Source organism: Cygnus atratus, chromosome 2, assembly GCF_013377495.2.
Source record: "Cygnus atratus isolate AKBS03 ecotype Queensland, Australia chromosome 2, CAtr_DNAZoo_HiC_assembly, whole genome shotgun sequence".
Lineage (NCBI taxonomy): Eukaryota > Metazoa > Chordata > Aves > Anseriformes > Anatidae > Cygnus > Cygnus atratus.
The window spans coordinates 130,775,953-130,791,550 of NC_066363.1; the positions used below are offsets into that span (position 1 = coordinate 130,775,953).

The window sequence follows — 15,598 nt, forward strand, 5'->3', positions numbered from 1 at the left end:
AAAGATCAAGCCCAAATATCACAGTTATAATTGGTACTGCACATCAAATAGCTCTTAATTTGATGTCCTATCCTGCAGGGCACTAGATGCAAACATTTCATTGATTTGGTAATTCATCATAAGCACTGCTCCTATGATAGGATGAAAAGAAGTCTTAAATACAACAGCTAAGTGGTTCTTCTAAAACACTGAAATGCCACATTTCTCCACAGGACAATAAAATGTTTATCTGTTGTCATGCATTTCATTTCCCCTGTTTAGGTGGGTGACCTTTTGAAAGGAGCACTGGAGGCTGACGTACACCTTCATTAAAGCAGTGCCTCTTTCTTCCCCTGCGTCTACAAGAACAATGAGCGCAGGAGGGACGAGGTGAGCAATCCAAGGAGTAATGAAGAGATTTTGTTTCAGAGGGTTATCAATTATTTATGAGTAAATCCCCAGATGAACACATCCAAAGCTGAACAGTTTTTAATACGTTTCACTTCTGTACACATGACACAACGCAACCAGACACGGGCTAAATTGGATGTCTGACTATTCGTGGTGTCAAATGGTGAGCTGAATCTGGACATCAGTAAATCACTGACATGTTTTTAAAGTACAAGAATCTGCTAGATTTAAAGCTATTTCACAACATTCCTCCAACTCAAAGAAATCATTCTTTATATTACCTCCTACTCATCAACATCTCAGCAAAGAAAAAGGTCATCCCGAACAATTTCTGTAATTATGCTAACATAGTTGTCTAAACAGTCTAATTTTCAAGATCTTATAAACGTATCACCCAGCTTTGAATGGAATTTTATTCCAGAGTTGAATGAAATGGAGCTGAATTTTTCCTGTTCAGAAAGAAAACACCAAACTATGGTCTTTTCCTCTCAAACAGGGTTTATCCTTTTCAAAACAAAGCATTTTCCTTTACATATTTTAAATTGCACTTTTTAAATTTTTGAAGATCCAAAGATTCATTTTGTGATATGGAATATACAAACATTATGTGGTGGTCTTCCTCATGAAGCAAGGACAATGGAACCAAATGTTTATATTTGCCTAGCATGCTTTCCACAGTAAGCTGATAATCTATTTTAAAATGATGTGATTGAAAACAGTCATCCTGGAAGTCTAGAAATGAAAATCAAACCCTCTGTCACACCTTCAGATTGTTCTTGATCTGTTCTTTCAAAACCCCTTTCCCGCAAGTTCCAACCAACATGGTACTGCCAATGTCACCAACACTGCCACTGTCATACCTCAGTGGGTGTCACCATGGGTGTCAAGGTGGCCCTGAGGCCACCTTTAGTGAGCTATTGAGAGCAGCTCAGAGGAGAAGGACCTGGGGGTGTTGGCTGACAAGAAATTCAGCATGAGCTGGCAATGTGCACTTGCAGCCCAGAAAGCCAACTGCATCCTGGGCTGCATTAAAAGCAGCGTGGCCAGCAGAGTGAGGGAGGGGATTCTGCCCTTCTGCTCCACTCTCATGAGACCCCACCTCAAGTGCTGTGCTCAGCTCTGGGGCCCCCAGCACAAGGAGGACATGGACCTATTACAGCAAATCCAGAGGAGGCCACGAGGATGATCAGAGGGCTGGAGCACCTCTCCTGTGAAGACAGGCTGAGGGAGTTGGGGTTGTTCAGCCTCGAGAAGAGAAGGCTCTGGGGAGACTTTACAGTGGCCTTCCAGTACCTACAGGGGGCCGACAGGAAAGCTGGGGAGGGACTCTTTGTCAGGGAGTGCAGTGATAGGACAAGGGGGAGTGGCTTTAAACTAAAAGAGGGGAGATTTAGATATAAGGAAGAAATTCTTCACTCAGAGGGTGGTGAGGCACAGGTTGCCTGGAGAAGCTGTGGATGCCCCATCCCTGGAAGTGTCCAGGGCCAGGCTGGATGGGGCTTTGGGCACCCTGGTCTAGTGAGAGGTGTCCCTGCCCATGGCAGGGGGTTGGAATCAAAAGATCTTAAAGGTCCCTTCCAACCCATATGATACTGTGATTCAGCTACTTCATGAAGCGAGGCTTCAGGCACAGCCAGGACATGCCCTGCAGAACGAGCCTCCCCAGCACGTTAGCGTAACTCCAAGCCACCGCTTGCCACCTGCAGCTGCCTTGCAGGAGGCCGCGCAGACACCATGTTGAGGGGACGGATGACAGTTGTTCCCTGAGGGGACATTGCCCTGTGGTGCAGCTGGGTGGCTGCTGAGGGGGAGACATGTAGGAACTCTGCTGGTTGCTCCAGCTAGCAAAGGGTCACCAGCAAACTGCCTTCCAAAGGGATGAGTCTGGGGACAGGCTCATCAAAAAACACATTTTAGAATAAGCATTTTCTGCCTTTTTCATAGAACTGCAGGAGAAGAGCTGGGTCTCCCACATGCTCTCTGCCCCCTCCCATTTAGGCCAGCACTCCCCTCAGCACCTCCACGACTCCAGGAATAAATTCTACTCCTGTCTTACCCTGGCTAGACTAAACTGCTCCAGTATCACAAAGAAAGCCACTTAGAAATCCATTTTAGATTTGTTTGCAGTACTTTAAGGGGTTTGTTATGTATTTGGATGAAAGGAGCACATTAAGCACATCTATATTTACCTCATTACAGTGTGGCTCTTTAAGTTAGATGAAAAGATTTACCCTGGCCAAGCTAGTTTGTTTATCGACATCAGCTAAGATATGTTTTCAAAGGCTCACCCTCATCATGTTTACATGAAAGCAGACAGATTTTTTAAAGAGTACCACATTCTGAGAACTGGAAAATGACAAAAAAAAAAAAAAAAAAACAACCTTTTGCGAGAACTACAAAATCAATGATCAGCACAGGAACAATTCCTACCATTTCCAATTACTTATAACAGAGGAAAAAACAAAAACAAACAAACAAACAAAAACTTTCCCATCTGAACTACTCCTTCTTACCCTGCAGACTTATCAACAGCCACAAACTGTAAGTGGATGATCAATCACCATGCACCTAGCTTAGATAATGGTGACTTGCATGCTTCTTTCCCTGGAACACCTAAAGTTAGAAGTTAACCACATCTGAAGCACAAGACTTTAAGCAAATGTAGTCTCCCAAGTATCTAAATTTTAAATCTGTATTTAAACAAGGACAATTAAAGGTTTTTCACAGGTTGCACTGAAGAAGAGCTCTTGGTTACTGCCGGCAAAGCATTTGGAAACACAGCACAACCAATACACTACCCACTGACCAAGCCCAGCTGTACAAGTCCTGCTTATCTCCAACAGGACCCGAAACATGACTTTGTACTCACATGGCTTTAATATTGAAATTTTATCCTTGAGCTATGTAAATATTTAAATGGCATTTATGGACAGTATCTTTCCTCATGAGTTGATACTTTCCCACGGAAGACTTCCAGAGCAATTAACAATGCTGATCTTTATCCTCCACACTGACTGTTCATTCATCCTTTCTAAAACGAATACTGCTTACATACGACCCAAGAGGGCTGTAACAAGGCAGTATTTATCTGCCCTAATAATCTACCATCACTGTTTTAATTAAACCTTGGTTATACCACACACATGAAGTGAGGAAACGCCTCCTGTCATTCATTTTCACCTGACAACCTGGCTGCTTAGTGCCCTTTTGCAGAAACTCGCCCCCCACCTTCTCCCATGCACCCAGCATCCCCAAACTGTGGTGCTGAATCGGGCTCCTTCCCATAGAGGGGTATGTTGCTTGTCAGATTTGACTGATGCTGCTGGCTCCGGTGCCACAGTTTGCCCAAGTAACTGTGGAGACAGTGTTGTAAAATAAAATGCTTTCCCACTGAAGACAAGCAGGGTGAAACTACAGAGGGGTTTTCTGCTTCTGCCCTCGAATAAGTTGCTGAACAGCTGTGGGTTCCTGCTGACCCTGGTCCATGAGCAGTTTGCACAACACAGCGCTGCCTGCCCGGCACACAGGGCTTCCTCACCCAGGGACCAGGCAAGCAGTACGTGGCACGTGCCCTGAGAGACCTGCAGCGAAGCCCTGGAACACACCAATTCAGAGCATGAGAGATACCAGGATGGAGATGGGGGAACAGCAACTAAGTGGGTCTCAACTCCCTTCAGTAAATTTGCACCTGAACCTTCAGACTTAAGCCTTCAGCCGCATGCAGCAGGTTTCTACAGGGCCTGCACAAGTCCTCACAAATACGCAGTGGATTCAAAGTCTAGAGTTTACTACCAGCAGTACTACAGAAATGAGTGTGTGCTGCTTGCCCTTTCCATGTTTTAGTCAGCGTAAGCCATATCTGATGATACGAACGCTTACAAACGTGCGTTTTGCCTGAGGAAGAAGCCGTCCCAAACCTCCTCCCTCACCAGAACAGACATTTGTGGCATTGTTATACACAATATACAGGCTGCAATGGATAGCACCAAGACAGCTCCTGTATCCTTGGATTGCAAACACCCCAATTTGCAAGGGGGTTATCCCAGCAGAGCCGCAGCTGGGCAGAGGGGTCCTGGGGCCGAGCTACCGGCACCGCAGCAAACTGCTCCCACCCGGATCACAACACCTGCTGGGTTCAAAACACCCGGAAGCAGCGGCATTGCTGCAGCATCATGCTGTTTTGAATGATTTATTGTTTCAATTAAACGTTAAACAACGTCTTCCAGTCTACTTGGTCCGTTACTCTTATTCTTGCATCGTATTTTGCAGTTACAAATGATACAGCGCTGGAACTACTGTGAAAAAGCCCCTGCGTTTTCCACCTCTGTCCCCACTGGAAGGATAAGGACTATGTGTGTCCTGTTCCAGCCTCTGAACTCTCCAGCACTTCACCATCAGCATCAATGAGCTGATAAACGGATTTAACTCCTTTGTCTGTCAATGAAGTCAGCACTGCCCCAGGAAAGTGTTCATTAACTAAATGCCACTGCACAGCCAGCAAGGAAAGCTCAATGCATTTCTTGTGAATTCCTCAGCATAGTGCTTCTTAAAATATAAATTACTTCTAGATTATCAAGCATTTCTTATTTAGGATTGAAGTCCAGTTGCTGCTTTCTGATCAATATAACTTTAATAATAGGATAGGTTTAGAGAGTAAGTTATCTAGTAGCAGTAGTCATTTGCATACAATACATGATCTAAAGGCAGATTCAAGTGCCTGGCAATGAGGTTTTTGAGGAGTGCTGTGCCTTAAAATGCAATAGATTACCTCCTTTGTTCCTCATTAAGTGACATTTCATAAAAGGAACTTAATAAGAGATAGATAAGCTTGTCGAGTGTCACATCCCACAACCTTTACTCATATAAGCAACGTGCTGCCTTCAGATCAGCTTCTCATTCAAAAGTTGCAGATCCTCATTGCTGACCTGAATATTGATTTTATGTTAATAAAATTCTGTGTTGAAATACCGGTTAAAGATAGAACTGCTCTTGTACTTCAGGCCTGCAAGATGCCACGTATATTGTACTCGCCTTTTTTTTTTTTTTTTTTTTTTTTTGACAAGAGCTAAAACCTCTCACCCCTTACATGAGATGCGCTACAGGCTGCAGAATTTGGCCCTTGTTAAATAAGCTCACAGCTGAATAAATCACTTTTCCAGTAAGGGGAGGCACTTTTGCTATAACGAAGCTGTACCCCTCACACACAGGAATGTTTATCAGGATAACATTTTTAAAGATGTAAAATCTGAAACCCTGCAGTTTCTGCTTCTGTATCATCTAAAGGAAACAAACACAGTAACAAAGTACTTCCATTTACGTACTAGGTATCTTAAGCAGAGCTTGTTTTTGCAAATTCTCTTAACAGACGTGACTTCAATCATAATTTACCTGCAACACAGACTTTCAACAGGATGAAGTAAGACTTGCTTCTGGTTTCACACAGCACGCTTATTTTTTGAAGTTTCATTTAATAAAATGAGAACTCTGGATAAAAGTTAATCGAGCCTGTCTGGCAGGAAGGGGAAAAATCTCTTCTGCCAGAATTTTCTCTCTGCTCTCTCTCACTGTCACTTTCCCTGCGTTTGTTGCTTAATGGCTCCGTATTATTTCAAAGCCCGCTCCTTTTACAAACGCAATCAACTCAAGCATTCAGCACCACAGATGATATATGACTCTGCTTAAACCCAAATCTCGGCGGGGCAGATTAGAAAGAAAGGTTAAAGAGCTCTATCACTCAGAGCGTTATAGTTCAGGCACCTACGAATCACTGCGGCGCTCTGTTCAGCTAATTGGGGCCATTAGCGCATGGCACACCGGGGCAGCCCAACTTTCGGCAGCGAGCTCCTTTTGCCCCTAGCACCTCCAAAAGCGGCCCCAGCTTTACCCCGGTCGCCTCCTCCTGTGTTTCCAGAGTTCCCAAGCGGAGGAGCAGAGCCGGAGGGCTCTGTCACCCGACCCAAAACCCAGCCGAGCGAAGCCCGCAAGCGCCGCGCATCCCGGCGGCCGGGCACCCGCACAACGCCGTGCCCGCAGCCGCGGGGCCGCATCCTGCGGGAACTCGCCCCCAAATGGCCGCCGAGCCCGGACAGGGGAGGGGGGCAGCCTCCCCGAGCCCCCCGCGCCTCCCCGAGCCCCCCGCAGCCCCGACTCACCGGGAGGCGCCGGCCCCGCGGATGCCGCCTGCAGCCCGCGGAGCGCTGCCCGCAGGGGCCGGGCAGCGGCGACGGAGGAGGAGCAGCAGCAAGTTGCGGCGCGGTGCTCTCCCCTCCCCTCCCTCCCTCCTCCTCCTCCTCCTCCTCCTCCTCCTCCGCCCGCCGGGAGGGTCGGGGGGGGCCGGAGCGCGGCCCGCGGAGAGTGCGCATGTCCCCGCGGTGGGCAGCCTGGAAGGGAAGGAGAGGAGGAATTTTATTCTTCTTCTTATTTATGATTACAATTTTTTTATTTTTTATTATGATGATGATTATTTTGCTTTTCCGCTCCGCGAGCGTGGCTGGTAAGGACAGGTGTTAGGACAAAAAGGACCTCCGGGTAGGTCATGGGCGGGGGTTTTAGTGTTGGAAGCAGGTATCGAAGTGGAAGGGGTCGCCGCGTTTTTCACCGTGCAGAGAAGTGCAAGGACCGAGTGCAGGGCGCTCTGAAAGCAACGGCAGGAAAGGCTGCAAAGGCAGAATGCTTTAACTTAGATCTCGGGGGAATTTTTAGGGAAATTGCACAATTACTATACGTTTCCACCCACATGCGGGACTGACCTAACACCCAGCGAGTTTCTTACTTCCCGAGAACAAGTTCAAATCCCCTATTCCATTCTGCAGTAATATGTATCTGACATGCGGCTGGCTCAAGGTCTGAGCCTGCATTTGCATTTGATGCTTGCCAAACAAGGGCTTACCTGTGAAGGAAGGTGGTTTCTGTTTGGTGGGTTTGGTTTGCTCTTTTTGAAAAAACAAAAAACAAACAAACAAACAAAAAAAAAAAAACCCAACAATATAAATACAGCATGGCCATCAGTGTCTAAATTGCTTTTTTTCTTTTTTTTTTTTTTTTCCTGAGCCTCCTTTATGCTCTTTGTCCAAGAACTCCTGTCCTCACAAGACAACATCATCCATGCTTGAAGAGCACAGCCCAGTTTATCCATGTGGCCCCCACCACAAAATGCATACTATTCTGTCACATAGTCTGTCAGCTCATGTAACATCCAGCTGGTTATTGTCATTTTATCAATCTGGTGTTGTTTTTCTTCTCTGTTCCTCACATGCCACTGTACTACCCAACACGTTGTAGCTGACCTAATGATGGTTTTCTTCGACGTTGTTGCCTGATTTCCGTTGCCTGTCCTTTTCGCACAGAGTTCCCATCAAATCTGTTGGTAACAAGCACGCTTTGTGACACCCCTCGCATCTGCATCCACTTCCCACGCGGCGACTCTGCGATGAACCCAGCTATCAGAATGACTTTAACTCTTTCCTAGCCAATTGTGTTGGTTTCTTGTCATCCTAGTCAATGAAAATTTGCACATCTGGAGTCAGCCACTTCATCAAATTCATTTTTCTACCTCTGTCCTCCCTCGTTCTGCACCAGTGGTTCCCCAACTCTACACAAGGATCATGGGTGTCCCATAAAGTCCTCGTAGGTCATCATTGACACTTAGTGCCTTCACAGTGTTTTCAGTTTAAAGTGTGAAATCGCACTGTGATTTGTAGGAAATGTTGGAGACTAGTGTATAGGTCCAGAAAGACTGGGAACCAATGTTCTAGCAGCTGCCCCCCTTCAGCTGCATCTTTTGGCCTAGTTTGATGCCATCAGCAGAAAGCAATTTCCCTCAAGCATTCACAAGGGATACACAAAACATGCCGGTACACTGAAACCAATACAAACATTACAACTCTCTTAACCTGATGTGGATATTGTCAGTCCTCCAGATACTTCTTTTGTTTAAATTTAATTAGTTCCTTCTAAAATATAAGCTAACCTTTATAAGCTAAACATAAGCTAAATCAAAACCATATACTAGCTGTTGGACAAGAGTCACTACGTACAGCATAAAAAAGGGTATTACCATAATAATTTTTATTCTCGTCTTAACCTATGCTCCTGTTCTCCTGTTCAAATGCAAACAAAGCTGACAATGGTTCCTAAGGAAAATAGAATAGAATAGAATAGAATAGCTCAGTTGGAAGGGACCTACAAACTTCATCAAGTCCAAGGGCAGCTCTCCTTTGCCTCTGCTTTTCTTCTTGCCCACCTCCTCTCTCCCCTTTGTCCTTCAAATCCAAATTTGGTTTAATTTATCTTTCCCTGTATTTAGGAATAAAACAGTTATTGTATGCTTCTCTTTCAAACAATAATCGAGGAAAGTGGAGTTTGCTCATTAACTAACCTTTATTTGCAACCCTATTCAGCACACAGGAAAAGATCAGCAAGGAAAGGAGAGATGCAGAGAATGAAGGAAAGGAGGTAACCTGTGGTCTCTTGACAAATGGGAAAGACCAGCCGTGGAGTCAAAATAGAATGAGTGTGCCCATGTGTGTGAAGGCAATGGATGGCTGGCAGAGATGGGGGAAAAGGGACTGCACAGGCAAGAGGAAAAGATGAAGTCCTTCAAAAAGGCTGGCAAAAATCAAGCACTCTTAGACACGATTAATTCTACACTCCGCAAGAGTGAAACTATTCCCTCTTGTCATTTCTGTGACAGGCGTTCCCGAAGGCCCCGATCACTGTTAGAGCTCCATTATGTGAGGCCTTGTGCTGATACATAAATGACGTGGTCCCCACCACAAGGGCCTTACAGTTTAGCTTAAGCCAAAATGCAACAAAGGAATGTAAAAAATAGCATAAGGGAGCAGGAGAGGAAGGGCAGCTGAAAGCTTGCATTGCAACCTATGTTACACTACTTCACAATTATATCTGAATAATATGTGAGTAATGTACATGCATATCAGTGACCCACTCTTCTCAATCACTTCTGTTGATTTTTTGCACATTAAAAATACCAGAAAAATCAAGTACCTGATTTAACCTTTAGCCCAAAAGGCTGCTGTTGGTAGTAGTCAGCTGTGAAGGGCTGCAAGTTAACACAGTAAGCAAAGGCATGGGAGTTGATGGAGGTCACAGCCCTTGGCTTGTAACATTTTGACAGAGAGCAGCAGCAAGGTGCAGCTGGACGCGCGCTGCCTTCACCACCTTCCTGGGCTGGAGCAGCCCATTCAGTCCCTTGCTCAGCTCTCCACTGCCCCATGTTGTGCCAGTGCAACTCTTTGTAAGCGAGATGAATGGAGAAGTTATTTCCAGCCGGATCAGTTCAGTTTCAGTTTCATGGGATGGAGCACACTAAACCAGCAGTGCACCTCTGCCAGGACAAGGAGGCCCTGTTCCCAGCCATACAATCCCATCATTTCTCTTTTTTCGGCTCTGATGTCTGAATTCCTTCACTTAATGCCGTTCACTAACCGAGTGGAAATGTGACCCAGGAAGAAACAGGTGCACAGTTTTCTGCTGGGTCTGTGCATTGAATCAGCTCACAGGCAAGTCAAACAAGCTCCAGAGCCACTGCAACCGAGGAGGTCAGGTCTCTGTGGCTGGGAGGAGGTCTGGCTTAGAGGAGAATGAAAAGGAGAAGGAACAAAACTTTCCCACTATGGCAGGAGCAAGCCTTCAGATGTGCTTAGGTGCTCATAAGTGCAGCATTAGAGGGCAATTTACATGTTAACCGAAAAATGTGCAAACTCTGCCAGAGCAGGCAGCTCTGCAGTTGGCTGCAGTCCCTAAATTAATTCCTATTTTATGTAATATATAGCATGGTCTTAATTCCACATCTCTTATTCATGTAGAAATACTCATTAAAGGAGTTTTAATAAGTAATTGGGGAAAACTCTGAGTTCTCAGCCTGCAGGGTTCTGTGGTTTGGGGAAGGTGAAATATCTTTTGAAGATGCATTGAGATATCCCCTAATTACCATTTGTATATAGTATAAGCAAACCTATTATAACAAGGATGCAACACCAAACTACACAAATGTAAATTTCCTCTGGGTGACTAATAAAGAGAAATGCTGTTAAAATGAGCCCTTCTAGTATCCCTCACCCAAGCCACTTTGTGTGATATAGCATGAACTATATGCTTTGAGACCGGGGAGAGGCTCATCCTCCACACTCTCCTTCCACATTGACAAACATGTTGAATGGGCTGATGCGTGTTTTTTTCTTCATCCCCATCCTGCCTCACTTCCAGCCTCTCATCCACCCACTCCATCTAACATGGACTTTGTCATTACTTAACAGAGCGTATTACGTGATTGCCCTGACCTGCCCCCAAAGATAACAACTACCGCTCTGTCTGTACATTGCTGGCTTGGTTTTCAAAAGGTCTGAGCAGTTCTAGTTCTTTAAGGGGCAAAAGGACCTGAGGATACAAGCACCTCTGGAAACCAAGACACTGTGGATAGGAAGAGGACTCTAAAGAGGTATGGGGGTTGGTAGGAAAGCATTGCTTCCATTCAAGGAGCACATCAGTAAGAAACTGCCACTGGCAAGAGGACATTAAATAATCTAATAGAAGTTTCTTACAGTCCAAAAAACCCTGTGAGAGCCTGAGTGACTACTGCATCTCTGAAATCAATGACAAATCACATTATGGTTGAGGCGTGTAAAATAGCTCTGTCAAAGAAACGGCCCCTGGCGTGGCCGATTTATCTGAGACGATCATTGTTAGTTCTGCACCCTGGTTAATGCTGGGTCCTTGTGGGCAAGCAAGCAATTTTCTTACAAAAGCACTGGGCCAAGGTTTTCTCCAAAGGAGAGGAATTCATTAAACTGACAAAGTAATTCCTCATGACGCCAGCAATGGGGAAGCCCACTTCCACATGCAGTTTGCTTCTCTTCAGTGGTTACACAAGGAGAAGAACAAAGTAGCTGCTGTCTCTGCCCCATAGCACCTGGACCCGAGATCAGACTTAGCAAACGATCAGCCTTCCCACTGCAGGTGAGCTCCGAAAGCCTGGCTGTGAATATGGACCCACTTTGCTGAGCTTTGAGTGCCTCGCTGCCCTGACTCCACTGTAATTACTCTTTGGCAGCACAACTACAAGAGATCAGAGCGAGGTCCACTGCACATATGCCCAGCAGTTTTCCACAAACAGGTTTCCACCCAGGAATCCTATTGTCATGAGTCATTAGAGTTTTGGGCTCATCAATTCTGGTGACACAATGCAGCAGTTTATTTTCAGAGGGAGTGAGCAGGTGTCCGTGACAGTATTTCAGCTGACAGTGCTTTGGTATTGCTACTCAGGAGCAATTTGTTACTCTTCTTATCCTGATTCATTACTGCAAAATATTGTTGGTTTTATGGCTTTATTTTTTAGCATTAGGGATAGCCTGTCTGGGACAAAAGAAAATGTTTGCTCCCTTAACCTGACTTCTGTGTATCAGACATTCAGTATGATGATAGAGGACTGGAAAAGTTACATTAATGATACATCTCCAACATCAATTGTAGATGATGGTTGGGAAAGAGAACAAAACTAACAAACTAAAACTAATGGCTGTAACTGACTGAGAAAATATTTTGGTTTAGAAAATTTCATCAATACCCTTTTTTTTCCACAAGTATTAGTAATCTGTATATAAATTATTCAGTCAGAAAATTCATTGTTAATATTAAAAATGGCAATCTATATATACAAACTACACAAACTACTTTCCTTTTTTTTTAATACCTACCTTAAATAAAATCTTGAAGACTGCTGTAATATAATGCTCCATGAATATTTTTTAAACTACCACTCAAGAACACTCATAGCGTTCATTTTCTAGGAGAAGCAGTATAGCAAGTGAGCTTGACCAAACCCCATCTGAATCTAATTACTAGGAAGGCAGGCGGACTTCTAATGGCAGTTACAAGCATCATGCTTGAATCTACAAATTGCTTAGTCTATCTGAGCTCCCTGTCTCTGTACTGAAAATGTGATAACTACACAATTGCAGTTTGCTGCAGCAAAGTTCAAGACATATTGCTGGCTTTTGAGAATCAAGGAGCAATATGAACAAAGTTGCACTGCATCATGTGTAAAGAAGCTGAAGTAACCACTAAAAACACACTGAAAAAAGAAACATGAAGAAATCCAAGCCATTACCATAGCAGAGCCCATTACAAATGTCTAGCCAGAATGAAGAGAGAGCATTTGGAAACAAATCAAAACCTGCCTGAGGAATTGAGTAAAAAAAGATTTTCTGAATTCACTAGTGCACATTTCAATTAATAGCCCACCTGCCAAGTGTAATGAACCTGAACACATTGTGGCCATTAATGCTCAAAAGTAGTTTTTTTTGGCCAAAAAAAAAAAAGACAGAGAGAGAGAAAGATTATTGAAAGGAAAAATAGTACTATTGGCATTCTGTCACACATTTAGGTAAAAGGTTGAATCTTGTGAAGGCTAGAAAAAATTCTTTGCCTTAGGCTAAGAGTGATTAATTATTACTCACAAAACACCAGAAAAATGCAGAGAGCAGGAAAGCTCTGCCTGGAAAGTGCTAAAGTCATGGTCCAGGGAAGCAGCTGTGGTGATGCAGGAGGTGAATTACATTTCTCAAGGTGCAAATTATCCTGCGCTAGGATTAGCGTACAGCGGATGAGACACTGCTGCCCATTCCCACCCCCAGCAGAAATACAGGTCCTGCCTCCCCAGCCTTGGGTGGATTTGTGGTCTGGGTGAGGGTCTCCAGCCTAGCAGGGCTCGGGTCCAGGAGTGGAAGGAGCCGGGCTGAATGCTCAGTTTGAATGACAAATGCTCCACCTTGTGAATTCTTTTCACAGCTGGCTGCATTGAGGAAGAGGTTTGAAGGATTACAGCCTAAAGCAGTTGACCTTTCTAACCTCCTTCACCAGCAAGCTGGAGGTCAAATTAAAGGATCAGAGTAAAAGGGCATGCTAAATGCAGCAGCTGAAGGATGGGGTTGTGGCTTTCTGTGCAGTGAGAAGTGCTATCATGAGGGTTACAGGTGGCACAAATGACCACAGGGCCCCAGCATCTTCAAAGGAGCAGCCCACGGGTGGGTAGGTGACCCCATCCTGATGTACCTGGAGGTCCAGCCCCCACATGGACTTCTAACTTTTACTCCTGTAATAGTTTTTGTTTCAGGCTTCTACCATGGTGTTTGGGTTGTCACACAATCGGAAGAGAAGCCTGGAAGACCTGAAAGCAAATTAATAAATCTATTTTCAACCTTGAAAATGATTTATATGGCTATGTATATCTCCCCTCTCTGTTGGTATCTTGCAAGTAAGAAAAAAGGATTTTACAAATAACCTTGAAGTTTGGTTTTAATACAGCCATCATAATTAATTAAAACTGCAGAAATTAATTTTGAGCTAAATGTGTATTTCAGGTGCCCCAAGACAGGGATGTGTTTAAAATGAGGGGCAAACAAAATCCATTACACAGAGAAAAATTACAGACAGAATAAAATTAAAGCAAGACATTATCTGAAATGCAAAAATGTAATATGTGTGTTTTAAAATAAGTTAGATGAAAGATTTTTCCACTTTCTTTTCCCACCTTTTCAAATCTTATGGAAAGAAACATGCCTCAGGCAAACTCAGGAAATATTTCCTTTTTGATAAAAAGGCCTTTCTGTTTCAAAGGATATCTGCTTAGTTATATAGCTACACCTATTTCAAATTCAGAGGGAATAAAGCTTTTGATTTAGTACAGTGTTAATGTTAGGAAAGACATTTAATCCTCAATTTTCTGAAGACTCTTTAAACTCCTGGCAGCCACTACCCTATATCACTCTGCAACATTCACTCACAGAAGTCTGTTCCTTTTTTTTTTTTTTTTTGTAACAAGAGAAGTATAAAAGAAAACAAGCCAAATTAATGTCTTCATTGGAAGCACTAGCTCACTTCCAAGGGACCTGTTACAGGGGTCAGATGTCCCGCTGGACACAAACCTTCTGTTTCCTGGGATACAAACTCTTTTTTGACATTTTCAGATGCTTTTCTTCCAGTTGTTATAAACTTTAGGCTGCCTAGTTGGCTCCTGCTTTTGCAACCTTGATGCCTCCACTTGAGTTGTCCCCTTTGGCACTTCTGCAGTATGTCAGGTGGGTTTTTCAGCACCAGTGAGAGCTGGTCTCCCTGTCTCCAATGTACGTGGCAGGGTTGTAGAGGGAAAATTCTCGCTGCTCATAAAACCAGGTGAACTGGTTAGCATCTGCTGTGCTTGTTCATTTGTCTGATCTGCCTAGCACCACTCCTCTGGTGGACACACTCCGTCAGCCTGCACTGTGCTGTGCACATCACTTTTTGAACTTATCCTCCAGCATTTCTTATAAAAACACAGACTACCTTAAATATTGCTATCATTTCCTTGACCTGGTGACCAGTTCTGAAAGAAACTATATGCAATATTGTTCTGAAGAAAAAAGTTCTGAAGAAACAATATGCAATATACCACATATCCTTCAGCAGAACAGTTAATTTGCTGACTTTGTCCCTTTTTCTTTCACCGGTTCCTTTTTCTTGACTTCCCCTCTGGCTATACAGTATAACCCCACCACAGAAATACCAGTGTAATTACTGGGCAAGACAAATCAATGTTGATTTCGAGATGCCTGGGAGTGATGTACATGCCCTCTTTTCTAGGGCAGCCTTGTACAGCCGGGGCTGGAAAGCAGAAACATGCTCTCTAATAACCCCACCAGATCCTCAAAAGGGCTAAAGCAGTGCAGCAGATCGTTTTACCATTGTAGTGCTAGTGATACAGCAGATACAGCATCAGCCAGAGCTCCTGCTATAAAATAACATACTTCAAGAGTTTGTAATGTCACTAACAAAATTGTTGTTCCACTTTACACTGAGGCTGATACTGTCAAATCAGAAGCAAATCTTTAAAGAACCTAAGATAATAACCTGGTAGGTTTTAATTTATGAGAAGTCTTACTTGTGTTTAAGATAGTGATTAAGGATTTGCTCCCTGTAAGCTCAAGCTTTTCTGTCTGCTGTTATCACATGTGGCCATCCTTTCATCTTTTTTTTCAGGATGCCAATGTTGTGTGTCCATACCACACTGGGCAGCTTTAATTTACCGTGTGTCCCACTCCAGATATACGAGTGCAAACAGCAGCAGGAGGAGCAGGACACACCAGTCCTGGGCTCTCACCACCTCGCTCCCAGGCTGGTCAATATTCCTACAGGGATTTTATGCAGAGACAGT

General features: G+C 44.1%; 1 protein-coding gene across 1 annotated transcript in view; it reads right to left on the minus strand.

The window, feature by feature from the left end:
• PAG1 (phosphoprotein membrane anchor with glycosphingolipid microdomains 1) overlaps positions 1–6,601 on the minus strand; it is a 102,655-nt gene extending 96,054 nt beyond the window's left edge. The window contains exon 1 of the mRNA XM_050708698.1: positions 6,543–6,601. The gene's annotated coding sequence lies outside the window, so the exon portion shown is untranslated. The remainder of the gene's footprint in view (positions 1–6,542) is intronic.
• Between the last annotated feature and the right edge of the window lie 8,997 nt (positions 6,602–15,598).